A 17,939-nucleotide genomic window follows, 5' to 3' on the forward strand; every position below is an offset into this window, starting at 1 on the left:
AAAGTGCTGGTCATTGCCAAAAAGGGGATGGTCTCATTCCTGCTACTTTTCTTGTGCTAATTCTGTCTTTCAGTGGCTGCCTGAGGAGCTGGATCAACAAACTAACTGATATCCTGACAGGTTAATTGTAAGCTGAATCAGTTCCTAACTCAAAAAATTATATATATATTATGCTTGAATTTTACTGGCACTAGTATTCCAGAAAAGACTGAAATATGAAATTGAGGAAAAGTACTTAAGTAAGAAAACAAATTTTTAGCCATTCTTCTGGATATAAACATACATTCTCCAATCAATCTTGCTGCAATTTCCACACCAACTTGAAAAGTGAACTTACCCATAACAATCAACTAGGTGAATTTACTATGCTTTTCCGCCAAAGGCACCCTTCCCCTAAATGTCAGGCTCCCGTTGCTCCACTGCCATATGGATCATGACTAATGGATTCTGGGTGAGCATCATCTACCTGTTCTATGGGCCATGAGAGCACTTATGCTATACCTGTATAGCAGATAAAGATCAGCAAATGCTACACAAAACTTCTCACAGCCAACTTTTGCTTATACCAAATACAGCCTGTATAAAGATTCCACGATAAAAATATACACTGACAAGTACATTAAAATAATGTCATTTTCCTTCAGGCTAAATTGATTTAAGATGCAATACTCTATAAATCTTCACTGATTAAAGTATGAAAAAACACATTTTAAATTAAAAAGACCTCTAATAAGTTTGTGAAGTATCTTGAAATTATCTGCATTCGTCTTAATGATATATTAATTACTTGTAAGACCCAAGGCTCTCCCCACGAGCTCATCAAAGGAGTTTTATGCCAAAAAGATATAAGACCCCAAAATCTGCCTGACAGATTTATTAAAAGAGCCTTAGGTTCTTTTATACCTTGAGGCCACGCACAGGAAAAACACTAAGAAGTTTTCAGGGGGTCAAAATTACAAATTTTTACTGGCAGACTTTGGAAAACAAAAGAACTTGGCAAAAGTTTAAAGCAAACATTCAATCAACACAGAGCATTTCACAAAGCATTGATTTTGAAAATTCCAATCCATCCAGGTTTAAGTTACCCAAATATCAAGGAAAGGAAATTAAGAGGAGAAGAAGAAGTAAAGAACGAGAGAGGGAGAAAGAGAGAATTATAGCTACTGCCTTAGATCCAGCACAGAACCAGCTACTACAAATCCAAGGGCAATGTGACCACACCACCATGGAAACCTCATGGTGTTCAGTTTATCTCCTTTGGACTTCTGTGGCGGTGTTGCTTTTTATTTCCTTTGGACTCCCGTGGTCAACCTCCTCCCTCCCCATCCAGGTTGGGCTTTCATTCTGTTAGCCCTTTTAGGGCTGGATTAGGGGCTCCAGGGCGTGTGGTGTGGGGCAGTGCTCCCGGTGTGCAGGGACTGACAGCTGCATTATAGACTGTCAAGGAGGTGAGCTATGAGGGCACAGCACCATTCCACCTTGGCAGAATCTGATTTGTCCCCTCCTGCACACACAGAGTTGTTTCAAGCCATTGAATTTCTTTCAGTCCCTCACAGTTGTTTAGAGTGTAGAGCTGTAATAGTACATTCAATAGTTTTACAATAGTACATTTGCTGCATTTTCTGAAGAATTTTCTAGATAATTGTTATTTCTAAGGCTAGAAGACCTCATAGCTTTTTAGGGTTCTAACACTTGGTTTTTTTATAGACTGATTTCACCAAAGACTACTGAAATATCTAAGGTTTTCTTTCTGACATGGTCACATTTCCTATAAGTATATCTAAATGACAGCTTGAACATTCCTAATTTGTTTCATACCAAAGTAAATCTTCTTGCAAAGTTATTATATTCTACCATTGAAAACATGAAATGTCTGTCCAGGCTGATAAAGAACTTGGCTCTTCCTGTTTCTGAGTCTTCCAGAAGTGCTTTTTTACATTTGTTTTATTATATCCTCTAGAAAATATCTGACTCATACCTCCTGATATCCTTAATTAAATGTTCAAAATTTCTCCGTGTACTAACCCTTTGGTGTACACACATTTATTAACAACCAAGGGTAAATTTTGAGCTGAATTGTCCAAACTCCAATTTCTGCTGCAGAATCCTACAACAACAAAAATTCCTCCTAGAAAAAGTTGGAAATAATTTTAAATTTTATTAAAACACTCTGCTGTGCTCCCTTTATTTTCTGCATAGAACTAGCAAAAATGGATTCTCTATGTTTCCAAAGACATTTAGCCTGAAATGAAAAGCAAGCATGGAAAATTCCAGCTTCCATGATTATGGTGACATAGCCAGCAACTAAATTAAGGCATTCAGAATATACCAGCCTACCTTAGTTATAGCTTTCATTACTACAAGTTCTTACAAAGATTAAAAGGCATGACAGAAAACCTTACCTAAAATGCTATGCAGTTTCTGAGTATATCTGAGGAAGACAGAATTTGTATATAAGGAATTTTGTCACTATGGACACTTGTGATACCCTGCTGTAGGGGTTATATGATACACTGGGCTTGTTGGTCAGGGAGTAAGACTGAATTCTTATTATGTCCTTCAACTTTCATTGTTATTCAATTCAAGCACATTCTACACAATCTTCCAAGGAGATTTTAAAAATTCAAGGAGATTTAAAAACACTTATATACTAAGTGTATCTGGGCAGGCATGGGTAGAATTTATTTATAACAAATATAAAATGCAGAGATTGATCCAGAACTGATTAAAAATTACATAAAAGAAACCCCTGTTAATTTTGACAGGATTTAGTTCAGTCATCTTAGTAAAATAGCAGCGTGTAGTATCAGTTTATTCTGATACATCCTTGGAGCTAGAAAAATGCAAGTATTAATCCGTTCCAATCCCTGACACATAAAAAACATTTCAAGTGTCACTGTAATACCACACAAAGTGACACTTAACAGTCCCATAACCATTAAACCAAACCAGTGGCTTTCTCAACACTTAAATACGTTTATACTTAATCTGGGGCAAGAAAATTCAAGACAAGAATCAATTAATCAAAGTGTTAAGGGGCATTTTTATGATGTTTAACTGTTTTGTGCACTATAATGCAACAGAGTTTAGAATTGTTCCTTATGTTGAAAACATCATTTTATTAAAATGGAAAGGAATTCAAAACTCTATTGTATCCCATCAGCCTCTATTCAGGCCAAATCTTCTATCACTGACTCTAAATCACTGCTTTTTGGAGACATACCAGGAAGATAAACCAATCCCTTGCTAGCATCTCCTTGTCTATACAAAGTTAGATATTTACAATTAAAGAGTCTCCAAGAATGACATCAAAGCACCATTTATAAACTGTAAAAAGCAAAATAGCTTTCAAATGAGCATTCAGGACCCAGAGGAAGAGCATATATAAAAAGAAATGTAAATTTAAATGTGAATGTAAAAATATACATGCACGTAATACAGATAGAGATTAGATAGATAGATAGATAGATAGATAGATAGATAGATAGATAGATAGATAGATAGATAGATAGATAGAAGCTCAATAGATACAAGAATCTAGTGAGCTACAGGACCCAGGTAGGTCTTTTCTGTACCAGCCCCAGGAACAGGTCTTCTGCAGTATGGTGTCCCCAGGTGCAGGGAGGAGGCTGAGACTGTGCTCCTTCTGGGCACACATCTGTCTGTGTGCACACACACACAGAGCCCAGCACAGTGAGCAGGCAGTGCCTTTGCCAGCACCCACAGAAACCCCAACAGGGCTCTCATAAACATGGGCAGTGCGTATGGCTCCAGCCCACTCCACCTCTTCAGTTGTTCAGACTGCAGGTCCACTGGTGAGTCCTAGACACAGTGTCACACCAGCAGCTGGCCCAGGGCTCTCAGGATCCAAGAGCTGTTCCTGGGACCTAGTCTCCCTCTGCTGCTTCCCCACATGCCTCTGGGCCCCTGGATGGATGGTCCCACTCTACTGTTGGTGGTCAGGTCTCCCACCCTGCTCGTCAGCCATTCTGGCTTGCACTTCTTTAGCAGTTAAACATGTGCAAATGCAATATGGGACTGTAGTAGCTGGCCTAAGATGCACAGCCTCTTCTGCTGCTGACTTACAAATCTCAGACCCATGGTCCTCTTCTCTCTCCAGCTGCTGGTACTCAGACATCTCATCTGATCTGCCACCCAGTCCAACTTGATATTTGTTGCAGACTGTATATCACATACAGAATATTTCTCAGGTTAGAAAGCACATCCATGTGGTTGCCTAAAGACCTCAGAGAAAAAAAGACTCCAGGCCAATTTCAGGTAGGAGATAAGAAGAGTAGAAGCTTTAATGAGCATTCAGGCCCCAGGAATACGTACCCCTGTGCCTGTGCTCAGACACTAGTTCTATGATTTTATAATAAAGTCCATCCAATCCCAATTCTGTCCATCCCCTGATTCTGCCCAGTTCCATCTCCAGCACACCGTTTCGGGACCCCTCCTTCATCATCTTCATCCTCCTCAGAGCACGCACAGTCCTTGGAGTCCCTCCAAAGTTCTGGGCCTGAAGGTCACTGTACCTATGTTTACATCTTCTGGTGCAGGCCTTAAGGTGTTTTTCTGCAATTCTACCTTGAAAAGAAGACTAAACAATTAACGGAATTTTGAGGGATTGATATGGGATAGGATTTGGTATGTGTAAACATTGTGCTACAGGATAAGGGATATACTACAGTAAAAAAATAGTAAAAAACTGCATGTTAGTTATGCTGGTAGAGAATGTCAGCACCTTGTCGGAGGATGATGGTGACTTCTGTGTGGAAATGATACCTAAGTTATGTGCTGCTGTAGTTACTTTTACTGGAAATACTGACACATTAAAGTGTACATCCACTACATAACTACTTCTAAAATCCATAAAAATTAAAAAATCAAAAAAACTCTGAGACATCAACAGTTAGAAGCGGGATTAAAGCAAAAAGATAGGACAGATTCTTGTCCCTCTTGGATCCACTCTGATCATTCCCTTTTCCTTTGGACCATCCCCCAAACATCCCTGAGTAAGTTTTGTACCTTACCATAGTCCTGTTAAAAGGTCTAGCAACAAGTTTTACCCAATCCCACAATTCTCTATCCCCTACACCCCACAACAAGCCACATGTCCCTGAAGGCTGTAACCCTGACCAGTTTGCACAGTGTCTTCCTTGGCTCCCGTTAGTGGGTTTCCTTCTGAAGATCATGGTCTGATCCTTTTTCAATAACCCTGGAAGTGGCCAGGTCAGGGCACTCTGAATAGAATAGATTGTGGGGTCTCCACCACCCATCACTGTTTCTCTTTGCTTAATGTGGTTAAACTTCAGTCTAGTAGAGGGTCTCCAAACACCAGAGATAAAAGACAAAGAGACAGAAAATAAATAGAAGGCGAGACAGTGGGGAAGTTAGAGTAGTCTGGGCAGTAGGTACGTGAGACTGGCTACTAGCCCCTCACACTAGAGAGTAACCCCTTACTCACCTCCTTCTGAATTTAGCTGTCTGTTGGAGGTGCATGTTTCCGGAGAGAAAAGTAAGACCTTAAGTTTGGTGAAAGGAGCTGCTTTGATCAGGAGTTTAGGAACTAGTCCAAAGAGTTGGCCTCTGGACACTTGGAGTAGCAGTGGCTAGAGCTATCCAGGTAATTATGTAGTTTGAATGGGGCAGTTTACAGGATTGTTGTATCCAGGAAGTTTTTCATAGCACTGAGCATGGTTGAGTCCAAATGAATAATGATCATAAGAGATTTCATGGTAGAGTAGGTCAATTTTACAGGTTTTCCATTTTTAATTCATTTGGCATTCTCACACTTTTCTGTCTTTCTTTCCTCCTACACTGTACTTAAATCAATGCTCTGTAACAAAAAACAAAAGTGGACCTTCATCTTGTATTAATAAAAATCCAGTTGTGGTGGCATGGTATCCAGCACGAGGTAATTCATCTCCATTTGTTAGGCTTCACATATTCCATCAGGCTTTGACCAGTTTCTACTAAATGCTCTGAAAAAAAACTTCATACTCCTGAGCTTTGCAAAACATTGTATCTAGTATTTTTCCCTTCTTCCACTGCACTTTTATCCTTCATCCAAATCAACTCACCACATGTTTTTAAGTATCTGTCCTGCATGTGCTTCTCTGTACCTGCATATGTTGGATTCCAAAAACTGGATATGAGAAAAAGAAAACTGTTAGATTTAAAAAAAAGCCTTGGGCTGACAGAGACTGGGAAAAAACCTCCATCTAGAGTCCAGACAAGGATCCATTGATGTCACGGGTTTGGAATGTCCTACCCAAGCCCGGCCAGAGAAACCATGCTCTGATCTCATCAAACCTGTGCAGTAAACCTTTTGTGTTTTATCTCTCCCTCTGTGTTACCTGTTCCCCTCATGAAATCCCCCAAGATAAAGTGAGGTTTTTCCTATGATGTAACTGTAAGACCCCAAGATGGGTTAACCTGGGTTTTCCTCTTACCTTATCTTTGTGATATTCCCCAATTTTAATACCATGAATATGTAAACCCCCTGTTAAATATGTAAACCCTGAACCCTTTAAATATGAAGTTGTGAATCCAATGAACCATTACAGTTTCTTGCCTCCAAACTGGGTTTGTGTTAGCTTTATTGACTCGCTACTTGCATATTTCTTTGTTTACATCCTCTAACCTGCCTAACTCCATCTAAAATATGGTGGTGTGAAAACCAAATTCCCTCCCAAATGGTCTCCCTCTGTTTCCTGTCAATGAATACCAACCTCCTCCCCTAGTCCTGGTGGTTTTACAGTTTCAGTGATATTTTTATGTTTCTCTCCCTGTTTTCTCTCCTCAGCACATCTTTCCGCTTTGTGCTTGACCATGTCCATGTTTTTCTTGAGTTTATTCTGCTTGAGCCTATTCTGGCTCTTATTACTTCTTCCTTTTTGCTGCTGCATCCTCTTCTCCAACAGCCTCCTGTGGATTCTGTTTCATTATTTCTACAACCTCTCTGTTGTCTGAAAAATCATTCATGTTTTCCAAAATCACATCATATCTGTGTCTTCCTTTGTCTGATGCACAAAGCTGTGTTTCTTTTGGTAACTACATAATAAGCCAATCATTGTCAACAAGTCTGATGTGGTTCATAGGACACTTACTACAGTCTCACCCTTTTGTGTGCTACTACAGTCTTCCTCTGCCTCTTATTTAAAACTCTTCATTGCCTTCTTCTTGGTTGAAAGTCAGCATTTCAGTATTTTTCTCATATCTGAGATGGGAGGTAAACTTACATCCCTCTTGAATGTAAAATCAAAAGTCTCATATACAAAAAAACCCAAACTAAATCAAATCAACTAATAACAGCTATTGGATCAAGACATCACTCCAGTCTTTGCTACTAAATATTTTTGGCTTGATTTTCCTTTCATCTTTAGTTTTTCTTTCCCAGTCTTTCTGTTGCATCAAGATAACTTCCATATTCATTTTCCTTTCTTCCGCTCCTGTCTCTCTGTCTGCCATTGAAATTGCCCTGTCTCTTTGGGCTATCCTAATCTTACTGATATCCTAATCGTTCCTTTATGATCCTTTCCTTTAAATAACACTTCTACGCTGATTTTCATAAAACTAGACACCCCTACAAGGACTTCAAAACCCAGGCAGAAACTTAGTGTCTTATGGCAGAGCAAGAGATTAGAAAAGAAGTGGATGACAGTTAATTTTAAATTTTAATTTTGAAAATAAAATCCTTTTTCTTGTGACTAGCTGTGTTAAGCGAGAAATTAGAAGTTAATGAGAATAATATTAATTCAGCATTTTGCAAAAGATAGTGGGACTTGAAGCGTGTGTGGGATAGAATACACCCCATGATAGCTGATGCATTCAGACACCTCTTAGCAAATTTCATGGCCCACTGTGTAGTTTGTCTTCCGTTGATCTTTGGAAAGAAGCATACGTAGAAACTAAGATTCATAACTGGACTTGGCATTTTTCTGTAGCTGAGTGAATTAAGCCAGTGCAGTAACAGAGGAGGTGGGCAAGCTGAAATTATTTCCATATGGGAAAAGAATTTCAATTTCCTAAGGGGATTTTAAGGCTAGAGGTTGAGACTTCAAAACTTTCTAAAATTATAAATGCACCTTTGCACAAAAGCCTGAGAGTTATGGCTGGAATCCCCTCAGAAGACTGAAAATCATTACAGTGCTTGTGTCATATATTTCTATAGATATGCAATAGCATATTTAGATACTTAGATAAATCTAAAAAAGAATTAAATACAAAGGAAAATGATCTGATAAAAGAGGGAGTAGCTAATATCCTGTACTTAGTTAATAGTCTTTTAAGCAATTATATATGACATACAATCTTCAGAGTCAAAACCAGTATCCTGAAAAGATACTGGTTTTCCAGGTATAAACCTAGTGTTAGAAGTTTACTTGTGTAAGGTGGCACTTCCTCAGCTGGCAGGTGGAAGTGGGAAGGTGGGGAGTTGTTAATATCAGGAGAATCTTCACATGGAAGAAAATGCAGAACCATTATGTCATATTCAGCACCAGTTGAGTCCTGAAAAGCTGAAAATCTGCCAGACAAGCAATTTCAGAAATTGTGAATAATAGCACACAGTATTTTTAATAATAAAAACCACCCATGTAGATGCATTTGTAGCATCTGGGATCACTGTAATTGACACTGCAATTATTGTGCTTCGTTTACACATCTTTTCATGTTTAGTGAGAATTTCAGCTTGTACACGGTGACTGCTTCTTCATCTTCATGGTATTATTTGTTGGTGCTGATAGCCTTATCTTTGCATCATTAAGCTGAATAAACAAATATATTCACTGTGATAGCTTTATCACTTGCATTGGTTGACTTTTAAAACTATTATTCAATAGCAGGGGAAAAATCCTCAATTTTTAACAGATTTTGAAAATTTTGAAGGGAAAATCAGTTTTGTATGAAATGTGTGTTTTATTTAAAGGCTTCTTTTGCTTTATTTTTTCTTGCTTTACTTTGTCTTGTTTTACTTTGTTCTCTGATTTCTAGGGGAAAGGAAGAAATAAAGAAAATGAGGTTAGCTATCTCTTTTTATTGATGAAGTATTAATGCAGAACAATTTGTAATTATTATTTCCTGATTAAAATTCATTTCACATTGTGTAAGGAAGACAGAAATTGCAGAAGAAAATTTCAAGACAAGACCTGAAAAGAAATTTAGCCTAGCACTTATTTGTATAGAGTATCTTCGTGTCAATTTAATCTAGACTGTTTGGGGTTACTTTCTCTTCAGTAAACTCTGATGTATAGCCTTGCATATCTACTGGCAATGATACCTTTTAATTTTCTTTTGGATATTAATCCCCTTTTATTTTTAGGAAACTATCATTTCTGCTGCCTCCATCATTCCATAAAGAGTGTTCAGCCTATATCTGCTAGAACTATATACCACAGGAAAATGGCATGTACATAATGGGAAGTCCAAAAAACATTCCCAGAGCTACTCCAGTCCCTCAGAGTTACATAGTGATTTTGTATTCTACCAATAAAGGTACAAAGTCAGGTATATATCACTGGTTGTTTATCACCAGCTGTTTTTCCCAATGAAGTGAGAAGTGATTTAAATTCATTTGAACACATGAAAGCACATGATGCAAACTAGTTCTTGCTGTGGGCCATTGTAGTATTTTCACTTCTTCTCTTCCTATATTTGGAGCAAATATAAGTAGGTTATAGCCTGGATCTGGAACAGATGAAAATTTTGCATTATCCAAGGACTTGCCAAGAGAGAATCTGTACATTTCTAACCAATCCAAAGATATCCATCCATGTTTCTTACCACATGGGTATATCAAAAGGACTCAGGGAAAGTACTACATTTCATGAGCTGGAATATAAATTCTGACCTATTGGCTTGCCTTGGCTTATAGTAAATGTCCTGCAGATGTAACTGAGGTGTTTAGACAGAATAAAGGCAGATTTTGTACAAGTTAGATGGTATTATTTATAATTTGAGCTGTAGCAGTTTCATAGTCATCACCTAACAATGGGGGACAGGGTGTGTTGAGTACAAGCAATTTGCCTGGAGGGTACCTCTGTCTCCCTCTCCCCTCGCTCTTATTTTGTTCTTTTCTCTGTTTTTTCTCCTTTTTACTTCTGTGTTTTTTTCTTCCCTAGGGTATTGTGAACCACTATACTCACAGATTTTTATCTCTGCTCTCCTCTGTATGTGCAGTGCTAAAACTGGTTTTATAGGAAAAAAAACTGTGACATTTGTAGCATCACTGTACAGATAGGAAGTTGATAGGACAGTGAGTTTATCAAATCACTATCTCATGCTGATGAAGACCACTGCATTTTTAAAGGTTTAATTCATGTATACTCTGTAGCTGTATGGTCTTGGAAAGCAATTTTTAAACTAGAAAAAAGTACACAAAAATACAGAGACTGCAAAGTCTTTGTAAAGAGGGATAGAACAAAAAATTTTGTTAAATTCAGCAGTACACAGGCTGCAGCTTGAATACTCGACATCCGAGGGTTAAAACAGAAGGCAGTCATGGGAGGTAATCTTCAAACCACAGATATTGGATCTCTCTGGATATTACATGCTTAAATCTAAATATATTTCCTGAGTCAGCAAAATTTTCAAGTCTCATAGGAGTCCAGTACTACTAAAGGACTGATTCCTAACATAAGCAAATTCTAGCATAATTTTCTGAAGGAACCAATGTTTTTAACATGTAGTTAGTATTCACAGGCATCTTCATTGCTTCTCAGTAACAAGCTTTATAGATAATAAAGGAGGTACACTTACTGACAAGGCCAGAAAATCACACACACACACACACAAACACACACACACACACACACACACACACACACACACACAAAGACACACACACAAATAAATAGTTGCAAGTAATCAGAACCTATTCTAAAATGAAAGAAAAATTACTTTTTCTCAGGAAAAACACAATTACATGAAGTGAAATTAAGCCTTCCCTGGATAACCTTGGTGGGATGCTGTATACTTCCCACAGGCAAGATGATATGAAGTGCACAGAACCCTTGTGTTTTGGCAGTAAAGTTTCAAATATGGAAGCATCTTTCTTAGACCAGATGAACACTACCACTGCAAGTCTGCGTTCAAAGATTTTGGGGTCACCTGAGGAGTCTTGGATAAGACTGACTTCCCCAGATGCAAGCAGGCAATTCAGATATAAAGTAAGGAAATATTAAAAACAGGAGAGACCATAACATCTTCTTGAAAAAAAAAATAGCAGGAATAGATTAATTAGTTTATCTCTCCATTTACATTTTGGTTAAATTTATTCCCTTGTTCTATCAAGTTCACCAAAAGACATATACATAAAAATTACAAGTTCATGAAAATTCCTTACAGGTGACTAAGTACACAACTTTAGATAGGCTTTTATTTGCTTTCTGACACATTTTCTATGGAATGAGATGACATTTTATGATACTTTATCAGTTTTATGGTCACTGCCAGATTTTTTAATCTGTTATAGATTTAAAGTCAGTAAAGTCTCTCAGTTTGGGTCTTAGCAAGATTATAGAAGAGGAGGTTTTGCAGTAGCCTTATCCACTCTGAAGTTCATATGTCTTAAAGCAAGGCCTATAAATCCCATAAGTAAGTGCCAGAATAATTGTGAAGTGACATTGGCATTTCAGCAGCTCAGGGTATCTGCATGACAAAATATCAATATTTGCTTACAAATAGAAGTTTAATAATTATAAAATAGCTGAGGCTTCCCTTTCAAGCCAGAGAGCTGCTTCTGAATAAAAAATGTTTCTATCCAGGTCAAAAAGCCACTTGAAGGTCAATACAAACTGAAGCCAATTTTTTGTCAAAAATTCATAGCAAAGTCCAGAGCTGTGGTCCACTACAGGACTATATTAAGCACTGTGGCCAGCCATTGAGTATACACTGTTCCTGAACCACGTAAAATCTAAATATACAAGTGCCATCGCTGTTGCCTTTCCAATGTGATACGTGGACCAAATGTGTTTCCCAGACTGCTGCTATGATAGCCTAAAAAGCCCCTATATATTCTATACAATTTCAATAGTATATAGAAATAATATGCAATATAAATATATTATTTTCGAATGTAACTGTAAAATATTAAATGGATGAAGCTGCTTTCTGGAGTTGCACAAATCAGCCATTAAAAGGAACTTTGAGGAAGGACATAATTACATTTGTTGCCAAGCTAAAGATTATTATTCTAGAAAGAAATAACTTTTGAACATCACTGACTTCACTGTGTTAAGCCTCCAGGGTGAGTTTCATTTAACACATTTAAAATTAGTTATAAAAGGCTTTCTGAGTACTGATTCCTTATGTCTCCACATACTCTTTCTGCAGTCTTTGTAAAGAACTAATTCAGTTCCCATCCTGTCAGTAATGTGCACTGTTTGTACCTACAGTGCTAGAAAAGACTGAATACTGTTTTAAGATATGAAAAGGGTTAATACACCCTAGATTAGGAGTTTGCTAACATTAATCTGCAAGGAATTGGTAAAACTCAAGATAAAAAAAAATTCTCAAGATACTAGAGGTCAGATGCGATTCAGAAAAGGCTCCTGGGATACTCTGAAAGTTGAAGATGCCGTCTACGAAAAGACTCCAGATGAGTTTTGCTTAACCTAACAAAACAAGCTGTGAAAAGCTCAGCTTCTTCACTATATTTTTGCTCACATTTAGAAGGGTGTAAACATATGGATGGGAATCAAGTTGTTCATGTCAGAAATCAACTGACCTGAAAGTTCTTTTCTTTCAAGATAAAAGATTGATTTTTTTTGAGGTGAAAATTGGGTCAAGTTAGTCAGCAATAGCTTAAGTCTACGTTCTCTTTCATTATATGAGCCACCAGGACCACTGAATAATGTCTAGGACAGTCAGAAAATCTAAGTAGTTTTAAATGGGGCTTAGGTAATTTAGGAAATGAATTCTGTCTGATAGCAGCTTCAGTTTCATGTCATGCCATTAAGGGAGCAACTCAGTTGCTGTACCATAGGTAGTAAATGCCACTGTTGACATGCTAGACTTATCTGAGACATCCCCCATGAGACCAGCATACAAGACATATGACCTGCAGGAAACCTTCTGGGATGGCAGGCAGAGACCAGGAAGGATGCACAAATTGTCCAGGATGTGTTATGTTCCTGTTGAATGAATCTGTTGTTGATGTTGACGCCTAAAGGAGCTGAGGAAAAAAAAACTCCAAAACAATCTAATTGGGGATGAGATTAGAAAAGGATTTAATTCAGTAACAAGAGACGTGCGTGCCCCCGTGTCTCAGATGTTACAATTTATAATACTGCCTGTCCAATCCGAGGTTTTCCCACCCTGTGGCTTTTACCCTGATCCACCCCTGTCCTGCCCCTGGGGACTTGAGGCGGGGGTCTTTTTAGGACCCTCTTTTCATCAATCTTCATCTTCTTCAGAGTACAAGGGGTAGACAGTCACCCAGTTTCTGACCGTGTTCTGCGGTTTAGGCTAAGATACAAGCATTCTCCAAATAGAACAGGCCTATCTTAGAGTGAGACTAAACATGTCCTAAAGGAATCCAGGGGTAGAATTGATATGGGGAGTACGGAATGGGATTACAGGGTTTGGGAACGTGTGTAGTTTCTGTGCTAAGGGTAAAGGAATGAAATGCTGCTGCTTCTAAATCTACTTCTGCTATACAACTACTTATGAAACTTATAAAAATTAGAAAAATCAAAAAACTAAAAGGACCTTAAGGCATCAGTGTCCTGGACTAACTCTGGCTCTGCCTTGCCTCAGGGTGCCAGAAAATATAAAGTCAAGCCTAGGTGTTTCCTCCAGCTGTATTCCCACATGTCAGACTTGACCAGCCTGCTCTACAACTGCCTAGATCTGCAGACTAAGCATTCCTCTGGTCTGGGAACAAGTCTGAAAAGCAATTTTATATTTACGTTAACCTAATTTTTAATGGATTACCGCAGCCTGGATTTACATCAATATGATACCTAGACTCTTATTCAAAGTGATTGTAATCAATTATTTTATTTTATTACTTTGCGGTATTTAACCATTTACAAAGTATTTGGCTCATGCAAGCACTTATTTGGGGTAGGACACTGTTTTTGTAAAAACAAAAAAAGACCTGAAAAGAAGTGGTCAAAACCACACACAAATACTGCAGACTGAGGATTCTGTCTCTTGTTCAACAATCCCTCCATGGTTTCATGATCTCAGAGAATGCAAGTTCATTGCTACTAATGATAAATTCACCCTTATTTCTGCTTCAAATATTTTCCCAAGTGAGGAAAAAGTCAGGAAGGTCCAAAGTAAGCAGGTTGAGGGTTAATAGAAAATACCTTGCTTTCCCAGAGCTGCCTTTGGAAGAATGCCACATTGTAAATAACACCTGGATTTCACAAAAAAGTGCAAAAAGTGAAAATTGTCATAACAACAGAGAAAACATCTCTATTTTCTGCACGTAATTGTGAAGATTATCACCACGTCTTATAACAGAAATCAACAGAAGACTGTGTTTTGAGCACACAGGGCAGTGTAGGAAAGAGAAAGTGGGAACTTTCAAAAAAATACACACTAGAAAAAAACATAAAAGGTTTACTAGAAAAGAGGGATTTGTAGGGTCATTTTCATGTCAAATTTTTGTACAACTTTATGTTCAAATAAACCAAGCATTGTTAACAAAGAGTTCCCTTATGTTCAAGGATTAAAATGTGCAATGTAAAACCTTTCTGACAGGCTATGTTGGCTAAAAAATCCCACACTTTAAAGTGACTTTAAAGCGACTTTAAAGCATAACTGCTTTCTGTTGCTTATCAAAAATTTTAAAAGGTAGAGTGAATTTAGACTAAGGAAACCCTGAAAAGCCCATTTTTTAGGCATAAAGTCAATGAAATTAATTTTTATGGATTTATCTGCAGTGCTTATTAAGTTTCTTTGAATATGATAATGTCTTTGGCTATAGCTTCCTTTCATGTTTCCCTTTCCTCTGTGTCCTGCACTGACCCTTTTTAAGGAATCTTGAGTCATTGTTTCCAGCTGGGTTTGTCTAAGAGAAAAGACTAGGATCACACAATGGTATGGTAGAAAAAACAGTCATGTTACCTTCCTGTCTTCCGAAATTTCAACATGGCCAAACCAACTCAGAGGTATAATGCTTTTAGAAATTTATTCCAAAGACATTATTCCTATAGATTCTAGAGAGTACACACAATGGAGCATATGCTAGAGATGCACTTTAGAGTGCAAAGATCACGAGATAAATAGAGTTAGACATCTGAAATGCTTAGAAGCAACAGAGAAGCCTTTCCTTGAAATCTGTAGGCTTTCAGGTGCAAAGACTATTCATAAATTCTGTGGAATGTCACCCAAATGAAACTCGAGAGAGCATTTTCATGGGCTATTCCTGTTTTCACCATTTCATTTTATAACAATGTCCAGGGAGAGGCCCTGAAATGGAGGAAAGCAACCAAAGGAGGAAGTTGTGAGTATTGTAGAAGGCTCACGGAATGTAGCAGGAATTAATAGAGCTGTGAAATGCAGAAGCAAGAACTCAAATTATGGCAGGAGTATTTAAAAAGGTCTCAACAGAAGTCAGCAGAAGGGAGGAGGGAAGAAAGGACATAGGTTTTACTAGTTCTGCTCACATAATTTTTTTTTATTTTCTTCCTATCTGTATTGGGTGTGTCTCAGGTGGAGTTTATTTTCCCCAGAGGAGCCCTCACAGTGCTGTGCTTTGCATTGGTAGCTAGAAAGGTGTTGATAATGCATCAGTGTTTTGGCTACTGCTGACCAGTGCTGGCACAGCATCAGCGCTGTCCCTCAGCATCAACCCCCCCCATCAAAGGGTTGGGAGTGGGCAAGATCCTGAGAGGGGACAAAACTAGGCCAGATGATCCAGATTAACCAAACGGGTATTCCATACCATATGACATCAGCTCAGATATAAAAGCTAAGGAAAGGAGAAGGAAGGAGGGACAGTCATTCTTTACAGTGTTTGCCTTCCCAAGCAACCATTACATGTGCTGGATCCCTATTTCCCAGGAAGTGGCCAAACACCACCTGCTGAAGGGAAGTAGAGAATAAACCTTTTTTTTCTCTTTGCTTATGGACATGCAAACTTTTGCTTTTGCTTTAGTTAACTGCCTTATCTCAACCTACGAGTTCTTTTGCATCTTATTTTCTCCATTATATTCCTCTATTGAGCTGGAAAGGTGAGTAGTAAAGCAGCTTGGTGGGCATCTGGTGTCCAGCCAGGATCAACCCACCACACTATCCAAAAAGCTTTCTAAAAAACTAACCAAAAGTCATGAAGAAGGATCACTGTGCTGTGTGCTGTAGTGAATCCCTCCAGAACAACAAGAACTTTTTTAAACTGTGTATCTTCCTTTTTACGGAAAATGGATAATCTGATTTTGATATATCAGGAAGCAGAAAGGAGAAGAATATGATCTACTGCCTTAATAAATGGTTGTGACTGTAACTTCTGTCTGTGCTGTCCCTCATGGTCCCTGCCTGCCAGGAACCACCAGCATTGGGGCTGTAATAATACAGTTTCTTTCAAGTGACATGATCTATTTTCTCCTCATAAGCTGAAGTTTGGATCTTTCAAACAGCAGCTGGTATGGTGCTGTTTTCCTGGAAAGGTAATTTTATCTTATTCAAAAAAACCCAGGAATCATGAAAGTGGCCTACAAAGTCTCCTTGATGCTACAATTGAGTAGGAAATACTTTAAGAGCAATAAACAGATTCTATAGGACAACTTGTTGCACAGGTAGTATCAGCAGCAGGGGTTCCATTTTTATGACCACAGGCCTCTCTTTGAAGGCTGAAGCCTGATGGGAACAGATAGGATCCACCTAACCAAGTAAGGCAAAGCATTTTTGCCAATAAGATGGCCAAAGTGATGAGGAGAGATTTAAACTAGGAATGACAGGGGATGAAGGTGACAACCCACAATCAAGTGAAGAAATGCTGGACAGGAACAGGATTGGCAAGCAAATGTCAGCCAATGTGATCAGGAGACACTTCATGATCAACAAGTAGGTGCCAAAGGGGCCCACCCCAAGTGTCAACAGACAAATAAAGAAGTGTTGATAGAGTTAGGGAATCCCTCACATCTTTTCTGCAAAACCAGCACTGTTGAGTGCTCCTCTGAATTCCTTGTACACTAATGCATTCAGCGAAGGTAGCAAATAAGGTAGAGTTTGTGATCTACGTACAGTCACGGGGCTGCAGTCCCATCAGGGAGATGCAGTGGTGTAGCTCACAGGACTGGAGCGCTGCACAGGATTGATACAGGGGCTTCAGGAAGGGCAGGCTGTGAGGGGGAATAGGTGACAGAGGAGTTTCCCTTTACTTGAGAGCAGGAAATGCATGGAGCTCTGCCTAGGGCTGTATGATGAACCAGCTGACAGCTCATGGGTCAGGACTAGTAGGAATATGAGTAGTGTGAGGTTACAGTGTGTATCTATTACAACCTGATCAGGAAGAAAGAAGCAGATGAGGCCTTCTTCAGACAACTGGAAGAAGTCTTACACTCACAGGTACTGCAAGGGAGGCCTGTTGCAAGGACAACACCGTGGACGCAAAAAATCCAGGAGGTTTCTGAAGTGCATTGATGACAAGTTTCTAAACAAGTGATTGAGGGGTTGATGAGGGGAACTGTTTTACTGGACTTCATACTAACAAATAAGGAATGCCAAGGTTGGGGCAGCCTTGGCTGCAGTGACCATGACATGGCAGAATTCAGGATCCTGAGAGGAAACTACAAGTAAAAAGGTAGAATCAGCACCCTGGAGTTCAGGAGAGAGGAATTTAGTCTTTTCAGGGATCTGCTTAGAAGAATCGCATAGAATTCAGCCCTGAAGATATGTCGAGTAGACCAGTCAATAATGTCAAGAATCACTTCCTCTGTGCTCAAGAGCTGTCATTCCCACGAGCAGTAAATCAAGCCAAGGTG

The sequence above is a fragment of the Pipra filicauda genome, unplaced genomic scaffold, assembly GCF_003945595.2.
Source record: "Pipra filicauda isolate LSUMZ 115617 unplaced genomic scaffold, ASM394559v2 scaffold349_size1355687_pilon, whole genome shotgun sequence".
NCBI lineage: Eukaryota > Metazoa > Chordata > Aves > Passeriformes > Pipridae > Pipra > Pipra filicauda.